Below are 13,121 nucleotides of genomic sequence, written 5' to 3'. Positions count from 1 at the left end.
GCATGTTGATGTAATTTAAAAATATGAAATGTGTGGAATTGTAAAATTAAATTGATCAAAAAAGGGGGCACATAATGCACACTGTGTAGGGTTGCAAAATACATAAAGCCGTCACTGATGTTAAACACAAAAAATCAAATCATCTAGGTTTATTTTGGAAACTCTCTTAAAAGACAAACCTTTAGAATGTTGTAACAAGTAGATAATATATCACGCAGCTGAGTTTGGAAATTAATCCTCTCTTCATGCACATGCTTAAGATTTTGCATTTTACAATACTTTCTTACTTTTTGCAATATTTCAATATACAAACAATTCTTGAGCTTAAATTAAATGAGCTAAGAAATTCTTATAGAATTGGAGAATGTCGTATTTCCTTTTAACCCTCTAGCTGCGTAATTCTTTAAAATCACTATTTAGATGCGATGTTTGCAAAAAAGTTCACATTTTTCAAAGAAAGTGAACTGATATGTTACACGATAGCAATATACCATAATAAAAATCTGTAGTCGCAAAAATAAACACTCTAAACTGCGAAAAACGCGGATGCAACAGAAAATGGACTGATTGCTTACCCGCGGATATCGCGGAATACGCATCTGGAGGGTTAAACATTACCTTTTATTTTAATGCAGAATGAAAGATACAAAACAATGTCTTTGAATTCATTTATTATTGCCTTATCTATAAAAATCCTTAATTATTATTGCTAATTTTTTTGATAATTAGTGATATTTTAAACATATTCAGTGAGTTATGAACATTCGGGAAGAACCAATTTGGATGCAGTTTTAATTTTTTAAACGTAATGCATCTATTCTTTTGGAAGTTCAGAAATGTTTTAAACGTGTATAGTGACTTATTAATATTGAGCAAAAACTAATCTCTGAACAGATTCTAAGAGTATAAATACATCTCTTGGCGAAAATTCATTGTGCTTTAAAAGTATGCAGTGAAACATAGCATTTAACTATGGGAAATGTATATTCTAATTTTGTAAATATAATGTATCGATAATTTTCGAGAATAGTAATTATTTAAATTTATAAATATGATCCGTCTAATTCTTTTAAGTAAATGAATGATTCTTCTATATATATATATATGTGTGTGTGTGTGTGTGTGTGTGTGTGTGTAAAATATGTAAGCATATAATTTTTCACGCAGTTCCTTGATCAAGGAGTGAGAATTGATTTGATTTTTTAACTTCGTTTTATTCCATCCCGGGAGGCATGATTTATGTACAATCAGAAGTGGCGAAACACGTTACACAGAACGACACAAGAGCGAAATGAGGAAAAGCTAATGAAATATTTTTCACGATGATTATATACTGTGAGATTTTGATAAGGATTTCTTTACATGTGTCGATTTTGGTAAGAGAATTATAGGGACCTTTTAAAAGAATATTTTAGCTCGCCAATTTTTGAGTGTGGGAACTTGTCGATGTCAGCAATTTTACAAAGCTTCCGTTGCATTAATTAAATTTTAAAAAAAGATGGAATTGGATCAGGAAATGAGAGAACATTTTAGAATGAAGTTAATATGGGCTAAGTTAAGATAAAAATTAAGAAATTAATCAGGATTTAATTGGATTTTAAAATATCATTACATAATATATATATTATATCGGAAACGGCTCTAACGATTTGGATCAAATTTTATATTTATACAAGGTTTTACTTTGTAAGTTTATCCATATGGGCATCTTTTCTGAAAAAACAACTTTATGCAGACAAAAAACATTTTTTTATAATTAGCAATTAGAATAAGTATATTCTCCGAAATGTGAGCAGTACAATATAGTGGTTAGAGCAATATGAATGAAGGGTGGGTTGCGGGTCCTCTGTTCGAGTCGCGCTTTTTGTTTGTTTTTTAATTTTTTTTTACTTAATATTTTTACTTTTAAAGTTTATCTACGTCTTTTCTGAAGAAACACGATTCTATACAACAACAACAAATATATATATATATATATATATATATATATATAATAGCTATTAAAAGTAGCTATATTTAATAGCTATTATTTCTAGCTGCTCTCAATATCATATAGCGCCATTTTGAACCCAATTTAACTATGTTAAAACTCAGTGTAAGTTCAAAAATAATAGTAATGATAGATAAACTGTAAAATGAATACTTTAATATAGTATATTGTTTCGAATAACATGTTAAACTAAGTGCATTCATGATTTTTTAAAAATGTAAATGTAGATAATGTATAAATGTAGATAATGTATGTTTAAATGTAATAAATGTTCATATGTAGATAAGATTGAAAAGTATTCATATTTAATCAGTATGCGATTTGTATCTAAATTTTTTCTCTGAAAAAAAATTACCGAGCGATTCTTGATTTTTCCAGATATTTCTCTTAATTTTTAAATGTAAAAAGATACTATCGTTTTCATAAGGGCAATCTGTAAATCTTAATTTCATTTAGTGTAAATTCATTTGGATGCAATGGTATAAATTGGACCTCAAAAGGAATTTTTTTTCTTTCAAAATCACATGCTGAAAGTTAAATTTATTAGCATTTAGGATATTGAATTACCACCAAGTCTTTCAAATTAATAATAAAATAGACTTCCTTTTTAAAGTTGGCTTCAACTTTGATCATCCGTTTTAAATACAGATGTTAAACTCATTTAGGTATTTTTCGGCTTAATGTGAACTGATTTATACTGTAAAATTAAATCTGTAGAGATTAAATTTTGCTCAAGGTTTTTCTTTCTCTCTCAATTTTTTCTATTAAGTGAAGAAACCTTGAGCTTATTCAATGTTAACTCGACATTAGATCAATTATTTTCAACATATTTCACAAGTCGTGTGTGTGCGCGATTGGATTTGGCGGACGCAAATTTCTAGATTCAAAATTAACGCAAGATTTGAATTGGCCACCAATCGTGAGGTAAAGTATTGACATCCCTTTAAAAAAACATTTGACAGTTGAAAATTTAGGGTTAGTGAAAATGGCGTGTTACATGATAAAACAACATATTAATGCAAAATTTGAATTAAATAAATTTTTATTGAATCGTAAAGTACACAAAATAGGGCTGTGTATGGAATAACACATAGGGCAAATAACTTCCATGGCTTTATTGGCACATACGCACTCTTTTGTCTGAGTTTTCCATGACCGTTTTGCATAAATGATGCTGGATTTCATTAATGAAACGTTGAATTTCCTCCTTTAATGTATGCATGGCGTAGACCTTTGACTTCAAATAACCCAATAAAAAGAAATATAATGGTGTTAAATCATACAATCTAGGAGGCGAATTTTCAAATTTTTGAAATGTGGTGGCCAGACTTTCATGACTTTTGAAATATTGTTCAACAATGAAGAGATGTTCTATCGTGTAACATTCCATTTTTACTTACCCTAAACTATTATCTGTGAAATAGTTTTTTTTAACTGGATTGCCAACACTTTAATTCACGAATGGTGGCAAATTCAAATCTTGCGTTAATTTTGGATGCCCTTTAGTATACTGATTTTTTCGGAGATTAAAATTGATTTAAGAAGTTCGTTTTGCTTATTAAAGCTTTGATTTATTAATATATTTTATTAACTATTAATTAACAAATCATGACACTTCATTATTGTCTGAGTTGAGAAAATAAAACAGATAGGTTTTTGTCATCGAAAAATTTGGTGAAGCCTTGCATTTACTTTTCAGCCTTCAGTTCTGGCCCACCACTACTTTAAGAATAATACTAATAAATTGATGATCAAATTGTTAACACTATATAAGTCAAAGTATTTATTAATAGTTTTTGTTGTTTCAGAATTTATTACGACATATAAGCCATCATCTAAAGTGATAAAATAGTATATCACGTGCCTTCAAAAATTTATGAATTTGGTTGTCAGTATTCTTACCACTGATTTAGAAATGATTAATAGAAGATACCTTTTGGTAGGTTTGGTTCTTGTTAAATCTGGCTTAGGTCTATCATTTTGACTTCGGCCTGTTAAGAGTCATATGGCTTTTATACCACTTAACTTAAGAGTCATATGGCTTTTATACCACTCTTAATAATTATCAAACTTTTGATCACTCCCATAATTCCAAATATCTTACGAATGGCATATTAATCCGATAAATAATGAAATGATTCCATACCATCCTTAGAATCCTGAGGAGTTTGTTTTTCCACTTGATGGAGAAGTATTGTGCAGCTGATAGGATAAATCCTTGAACATTTTACAAATGGTGCATTAATCCAACAAATCATGAAAGAATTCTATATTTTTTCCTTGATGGAAAGAGCTCTTGTTCAGCTGATGGGAGAAATCCGTGAATATTTTTACAACTGTTGCTTTAATCCAAGAAATCAAAAGAGGAATCTGGATTGTCGTTTTTTCATAGATAATAAAGAAAATTCGTGCTGATGATAGGTTGCCAATAAATTTATAAGTTTGTGGTGGTTTGAGATAAGCGGGGATAGAACCTGGGACTTTGTGGTTTGCAGTCCAGTAACATAACCAGGATACAAAAGCATATGCTCATGTAGTGTAGCTGTTAACTGGCTGATAAGCTATTCACCACAAGTTTATATTGGAATAGTTCATTTTATTGTCTGATTTTTCGTATTGGAATATTTTTTTCTGAAGTCTATATTATGATTTTGTAAATAATATATTTATTGAATCGATGCATGCGTACCTTTTTGTGAAGTGTTTCAGAAAATAGAACTTGCATAGTTTACCGCTGTTAATCTATCTTCGGTCATTCCTGATTTGTCATTTTACAATTATAATTTCATCGTATTTTACTGTTATTTCCTGTCATAATAACTACTGCACGAGATGAAATGTAACAAACAGTATAATCTTACAAATACATTATTGATAGTTGATTTTTAGAAAACACTTAACTAAAAGAATCTTAAATTGAAATAAGTTTGTGATTTAAAGTCAAATCATTATTAATGATGTATGCCCATATAAAATTGTTTAAAATTTTCTTGTACTATTCCATTCATTGTGCGATTGAACCATTGCAATTATCTTGTTTCACATTACCGGAAGCTCTACTTAGAAATATTATACTTTCTTATGTACTTACCCTTAACTCTTTAAGTAACATCTTTAGAAAAGAAATTCAATCCTTCAATAGTATTTTGTGGTATCAAAGTGGCTCCAGGCATGTAATGGACATTTATTTAATTTAAAAATGCAACACGTCCGTACCTTAATAAAAAAATTTATATTGTATGCAATATTTCTTTTGTAATTATTTTCATTTCATTGTATCTTTTTTTTATGAAACCTAGATATTTAGAACATAAGGAAATTTGGTGTGATTTGAAAACTCTAAATTGACTGCTTTATCTCAACGCAAGGAAAAAGTTGATTTTTCCATATTAAAATTATTATAAGCAAACAAGGCAAAAGAAAATGACTGAAACACAAATAGAAAATGATATTGCAATAAGCGTCGATTCTTTGACTATGTATAAACTTGCTGTAATCTTTACTTTCTAGAACCATAGTGGCAAAATGCTCGTTTTCTGATTTTGAAATAGGCAGATGTTTGGAGTTCTCATGCAAGATCAGTTATAAATTACATACCTTCAGATGTCGATGTTTTACATTCGGAGCATTTGAAAACATGTGGCTTTCTAAAGATTGACTTACGCTAAAGCTGCAAATGTAATTTATTGATCTGGAATTAAAAAAAACATTTGGAATTGGAAAAAAATCGTGTGGAAACATTTTAAATTTAGGAATATTCAAGAATTACAATCATATTTGTCATATATTTTGAATTTTGATAATGTTTAGGAATTTTTTATGGCACTTATCGTGGCTTAATTTCTTTATGGTATTACTTTCGATATCTTATGATTCAATTTTGATCCCATGTTTTGTATTAAAAAAGTTTATGAAAACATGCATTTACTAGTTTATGTAAAATACAGCATATTTCTTACTTTCTATTTTATGGATTATAATATTATTTAACTGTTCATATTTACACAATCTTGTATCATATTTTAATGAATGGCTTCTGAAATTCGCGAACACAACTCTTCCATCATAGAATTAAATTTTAATTGGAAATAATTGGATGAACTGAAGATAAAATTATTAAAATGTATTTTCTTCGGAATTACAAAATTGTACAGTATTTCAAAGTTCTAATGCAAACAGTAAATTATAAAATATTTTTATTTTCTATTTTTAATATTGCACAATCTATTTTAAATTTTACATTTGTGACGGATTCTCAATCTTCTTCAAACATTTTGCGATTCAAATGCTCTCATTTTTCATTCGCAGTTGTTTTAATATCTTTTTGCAACATTTCAAATATTTTTTCAGCAGATATTATATTCTATCAGGTTTTAATGCAATTTTTTTTTTTTTTTTTGAAAAATTACATTCGCCGTTTTGAAAAAACGATAAAGTAGAAATTTTTCTCATTAAAAACAAATTTATTCTCAAACGATAATTTTAAATCAAATATTTTGTGTGTCTAAATGTTTATACAAGCAGTGAAATTATTTAATAAAAATCTGCAAACGATTTCAAAAATATTAGTGTTTTAAATGAAGCAGTCCAATACGAATTAATCATAGGAGATAATTTCAAATTGGAAATCTAAATGACTAAAAGAAAAGGCAATAAACAATAGAAAATTGATAAACATAAATTGATATTTTGGGATTAAATTATAAAAATTCATAAATTGTTATTTTGGGATTGAGATAATTTATTACATTAATTGTTATTTTTACATAACACAATTAAATACATAAGTTGTTATTTTTAGATTTTTTGTTAACTTAGAATATTTTTTAGAAATAAATATATAAAATATATAAATAGTTTTAAAATATATAAACAGTTAAAGTATTTTTTAAATTTTCATTTTCATCTGAAAAATATATTGTTTTAGATGATGGCTATCACATTCCATTTTATGATTAAGCATGTTGTCCATAAAAGAACTTATAAAAGATAGAACATTCTATCTATGCTAGAAATCATGTTTCTTAAATTTCTGATAAATCAGATACAGGCATAGTTTTAAAAATATATCCATTTTATAGCAGTTTTATGTTTAAAAATATAATTAATAGGAGCTTATTGGGCAGTTTAAAGTATTTTTAGCTGAAATTATTTGCATAGAAATAATAAGGAAAAAAATAAGGAAAAAGTGTAATATTGACTTACAGTATAAGAATCAAATATTGACTCAGCTTCTCTAAGCCAGCCAAATAGGGGAAAAAAATATTGAAAAAGTCGTGACTTATAATAGAAACGTAAATCTCAAAAGCGTGATCATATTGGTCATAATTTTGTCAGTAGAATGTCATAGCAGTAATAATGACTTCAAGTATAACAGTTATTCCTTAACTTGCAAGAATAGAAGATGATTTTGTCAGCTACTTATTTTTCCATAAATTTTTTTAACATGTCTTTTATAGAGTGAATTTTATGAACTTGACATTCTTTTTTAAAATTAAATTCTTAAAGAATCTCTCGATTTGAACTTCTGAATGAAACATTATTCTTATGAGAAATTACCAGGGAGAGCTAGCACGCAAGTATGTATTTTTAATACTTTTTTTATTTAATACATTGAAATGAAAAATCAATTAAATAAAATTCTCTTTGCAAGGATATTTAATTGGAAACATTCTATTGGAGGAATTATTAAATTCAATTTTTGTCTTTTAAATAAACTATCAGTATTACCTTGATCATTGCATAGAATACGGAATGAGTTTTTCTTCGATGACTTTTGTATGATTTGGGCACCGGAGTGGCATAGTGATAAAGTTTCGACTGTGGGACTGAAGAGTTCTGGGTCCGAAACTAGATTTCACTAAAGATCTGACGCATATGTCGCATTAAAACCGGTATAAAGTGAAATGTAATATTCTAAAACCCTCCGCGCTTTTGCGCATGCGTTAGGATGGGTTTAATTCATCAAAATAGAGTGAGAGAGAAGGAAAAGAGGAAATGTTTACATTTAACAATAAAGCAAACTCGGATTACTCGAGGATTAATGAGACGTAAACAATGCAGATAATTAATAATAATGATGGAGAAATGTACTAAAGCACAGTAAAATATTTCAGAGCAATTTTTATTTAATGTAAGGGGCATAAATATTAAATTATGAAGAATAAATGAATAATTTCTGTTTTTAAAATTTGTTAATTACTTTTTTTACAAAATAATAATGATCTTTGTTATATTAAAATGCTTCTTTTTTATGTTATTGAATTTTTTTGCCAATATTTTAAGATTAACAGCAATGGATAATCGGGAGTTTATTCTATTTGAAACATTTTATTTTACATTTAAGGAATTGCTGTAAATACGGAAGATTTTAAAAATATTATAAATATTATTTTTAAAATATGATATTTTATATATTTTGATATTTAAAAAAACATTATTGTTAATGGTTTTTTAACTTAAGAATATTATTATTATTAAATATATTACATGAAATAATTAGCAAAATTTTCTTCGTACCACTCTTGAAAGCTTTTTTGCCACTTGGACTCGCCATATCAATACGCAATTTAGAGTTAAAATAAAATGGGGGCAGAAACGACGCAACACACACATACACGTGGGAAAAAAATTGAATGAAAAGATATCTAATGGGGGGGAGGGTGGATTTAAATGTCAAAGGTGAATTCTGGAAATACTCTCATCCTTCCTCGTCTCGCCTCTTAATGGGATGGAATCAGCGAAGAAAAGTGGTCGTCTCAGGATACTGAAACGAACTGTAACTAACCATTTGTTTGTGTATTATGTGGCTATAAAGCGCGAGTCATGTTGTTCCATTAATCAGATAAATATTAATTTTATGTCGCAGTTTTTGAATAAACATTTTGAAATAAAATTATCACCACTGCGGTAACAATTGCAAATTCTTTCGCTGTTAAGTGGCTGTCTTGTTAGTATATGAAAGATTAGTTAAGCTTGAACGAATGTATAAATATATCTAATTTTTACACTTGTGCTTTTATATATTCATTATCTTTAAAATTTTACTAAAAATATTAAACAAAAGAAGCTATATCTAAATGTCACTGAGCTGAGTTTTGAAGCGGATTCAGATTTGAAAGAAAATAATGTGCACTGCATATTGCCGCAAAATGTCCAAATACACCATTGGATCTCTTTTTAGTATGTCACCACAAAAAGTAGTTGTATTTGAACGAATGCACAACAATTATATTTCCATGCTTAAATTAAAATATTCGTAATGTATAAAATTTGATGTAAAATGAAACAAAAAAGTTGAATCTAAATGTCTTTATTCTGATGTAAAACGTATGGAAACGAATATACGGATTTAAATGAATGCATAAGGTTTTCTTCTATAATTTTATATTCAGTTTCCTATATTTGTAAGCTATAAAATTCGAAAGCAAAAATGAATAAAAGTAGTTGCATCTAAATTTTTTTAAGATGTGCATTATGGCCTTTTGTTAATAAGTGGGAAGAGAGGTTAAATATCAAAGATATTTTCATGTTTTATTTCTCATTTTTTTCTTCTTTATTCTCAATCTTAACAATTTTACATAAAAATTAAACAAAAGAATCTCTATCTAAACGTTCTTTATACTGAAATTTTATGTTCTTTGTTAGTAACTCGTAGAGAGTAGTTGTATTTGAACGAATGCATGATGATGATATTTTTCCTTCCTAAATTTACATTCGTGCATCTGAATTTATCTTAACTGTTTGATCAGCAGACTGAATGTGCACTCCGATGTCATAATTATTCATCTCGGTGCATGTTCAATGTTTCCGTATGTTATACATTTCCTTTTAGCAACTCTTTAGATCTGTGGATTTTTTTAATTCTTAATCTGCTGTGGAATGTTTTATAAATCTTTTAGCAATTCTTGTACATAAATGTCCATTCATTTCTTGTATCTCGGAAATAGCTCTAACGATTTGGATCAAATTTTATATTTAGCTAAGGTTTTGCTTTTAACGTTCATCTTTATAGGTTCCTTTCCTGAATAAAGACGATTTTACAGAAATTTTATAACCAACTATTAGAATAAGTATATTCAACTTACGCTCCGAAGTGTGAGCAGTGCAGTATAGTGGTCAGAACAACATAAATGGCGCGTGTGTTGCAGGAACTTGCTTCGAGAAGCGCTTTTTGCTTTGTAATTTTTACTTGCGTACTTATATTTAATATTTTTGCTTTTTAAGTTTATCTATATTGCTGTTTTTCCTGAAAAAAATGAGATTTTACATTTAAAAAATCTTGTTTTTATAACTAAATATTAGTCTTTTCTATCTGGTCTCGTGCTGACAATGTCACATAGTGCCATATCGGACGCGATTTCACCACTAAATCTGAGTGTAAGTTCAAAAATGTAAGTGATGATAGATAAACTATAAAAATGAATATGGCAAATTGTTTCGAATAACATGTTTAAATTAAGTGCATTCACGATATTTTTAAGATTTAAATGACTGGTTCATATGTACCTAAGATTGAAAAATATCTATATTTTATCAGTATGTGATTCGTATCTAAATATTTTCTCCGAAAAAAGTATTAAGAAAAACAACTACCGATTCTTTTTTGAATTTGGTTTCTAAGTCCGTTAATAAGATAATTCAAAAGGACATTGAGCTCGAGCGATGAAAAATGGTGTGCCTTAACACTAGATACATATCATTGTGTCTTAACACTGGATACGTATCATTATGCGTCTTAACACTGGATACGTATTATTGTGCGTCTTAACACTGGATACGTATTATTGTGCGTCTTAACACTGGATACGTATTATTGTGCGTCTTAACACTGGATACGTATTATTGTGCGTCTTAACACTGGATACGTATCATTATGCGTCTTAACACTGGATACGTATCATTGTGTGTCTTCTTAACACTGGATACGTATCATTGTGTGTCTTCTTAACACTGGATACGTATCATTGTGTGTCTTCTTAACACTGGATACGTATCATTGTGTGTCTTCTTAACACTGGATACGTATCATTGTGTGTCTTCTTAACACTGGATACGTATCATTGTGTGTCTTCTTAACACTGGATACGTATCATTGTGTGTCTTCTTAACACTGGATACTTATCATTGTGTGTCTTCTTAACACTGGATACATATCATTGTGTGTCTTCTTAACACTGGATACGTATCATTGTGTGTCTTCTTAACACTGGATACGTATCATTGTGTGTCTTCTTAACACTGGATACGTATCATTGTGTGTCTTCTTAACACTGGATACGTATCATTGTGTGTCTTCTTAACACTGGATACGTATCATTGTGTGTCTTCTTAACACTGGATACGTATCATTGTGTGTTTTAACACTGGATACGTATCATTGTGTGTTTTAACACTGGATACGTATCATTGTGTGTTTTAACACTGGATACGTATCATTGTGTGTCTTCTTAACACTGGATACGTATCATTGTGTGCGTCTTAACACTGGATACGTATCATTGTGTGCGTCTTAACACTGGATACGTATCATTGTGTGTCTTCTTAACACTGGATACTTATCATTGTGTGTCCTAACTCTAGACGCGTATCATTGTGTGTCCTAACTCTAGACGCGCATCATTGTGTGTCCTAACTCTAGACGCGCATCATTGTGTGTCCTAACTCTAGACGCGCATCATTGTGTGTCCTAACTCTAGACGCGCATCATTGTGTGTCCTAACTCTAGACGCGCATCATTGTGTGTCCTAACACTAGATGAAGGTGTGTCTTAAGTTTAGAGACGCATATCAGTATGTGTCTTAACACTTGATTGATTTATAGATTTGTATCAAAATTTGGTCGAGATTCGTCGAAAGAATGTCTGTCTGCCTATCCGCATGCATAAGATCTATCGAGAATGTTTTCCGAGAAACGTTCTAGTATATTTTCCAATAAAGATATTATACTCCTGCCTTGGCTAAGGCTTTTAATAACTTATATGGATTCATGATCGATAGCAAACGAAATATAGATATTTGGCGTGAACCTTACATTTTTATTGAATCTATTGTGAGAATATATATTTTTGACGCCATTTTTGTCGGCCAACTAGGACCAAAATCTAACACAGATCTGCAGTTGTAGCAACAAGATAACATGCCGAATTTCGTTAATTTAAGTTGTTGCGTTTGCGTGCATGCGGAAGTATAAAGGGACAGATGGTCAACTGCAGAACGGAAATGGTTCAAAATTTGATATCTATGTTTTGGGATCTAAACATTTGTACCAAATTTCATCTACCTAGTGCTTTGCGTTTCATAGTTATAAAGGTTACTTGTACTCAAATGTTTAGACAGACAGACAGACTGTGAATGATATTCATTAAAAATTTGATGGAAATCTGTGAATTTAGTCGTTAAGTCCATATACCAAATTTAATCCATCCAGCTCAAAACGCTTTTGATTTATCGCGTTGACATACAGACCGACGGATTAACTGATAAGCAGACAGACTTACCAAAAATATGTTTTTTAAACTCAGGGAAACTGAGATAGTTGAAATGTGGGGATATGTCAAAATCCCGAGTTTGAATGTTTTGACTATTACTGTATTTTTTCTATACTTCGTGGTTAAGTAAAAAGCGAGAAGTTATATAAGGGCATTAATATACAGATTTATCGTCAAAAGTATCGATGTTTATTAAAGTTTGAACAAAAAAATGGACACTGTTTGTTTGTCTATATCCGAGTATATTTGGTCACGTTAATTCCAAAATGGAATAAATAAGGTAAATAAATTTGATATGCAGTCTTGTAGCCTGTGTTGATATTTTGGAACCATTCTATGGGAAAGAAAATGCTCAAAATACATATTCAATTTTTTATTATTATATTACAACGTATAAAATGCTTCGTACTGCGTTAATACACGTGGATATGAAGGAGGGGAATCATACTTGCGGGTTAACAGTACTTTCGAGTGTTTGCTTTCTTTTCCACACAGTAGCATCCCCACTGTACATATAGAATGGAAGCAAAGGTGTAGAGATGTTAGATTGTCTTATTTTACAACTCGAAGGAAGATGAGTTTCGCTGTTTTTATTTTATTTTGAATTAATAGCATATATTGATTGGAATACATACAAATAGC

At 29.4% G+C, this 13,121-nt stretch overlaps 1 protein-coding gene across 7 annotated transcripts in view; it reads left to right on the top strand.

The window, feature by feature from the left end:
• The window catches only part of LOC129956914 (feline leukemia virus subgroup C receptor-related protein 2-like), a 204,357-nt gene that overhangs the window by 118,325 nt on the left and 72,911 nt on the right, over window positions 1-13,121 (top strand). The gene's annotated exons all lie outside the window — the stretch shown is intronic.

The sequence above is a fragment of the Argiope bruennichi genome, chromosome 11 (genome assembly GCF_947563725.1).
Source record: "Argiope bruennichi chromosome 11, qqArgBrue1.1, whole genome shotgun sequence".
Classification (NCBI taxonomy): domain Eukaryota; kingdom Metazoa; phylum Arthropoda; class Arachnida; order Araneae; family Araneidae; genus Argiope; species Argiope bruennichi.
This window is presented reverse-complemented; position numbering and strand designations above follow the sequence as displayed.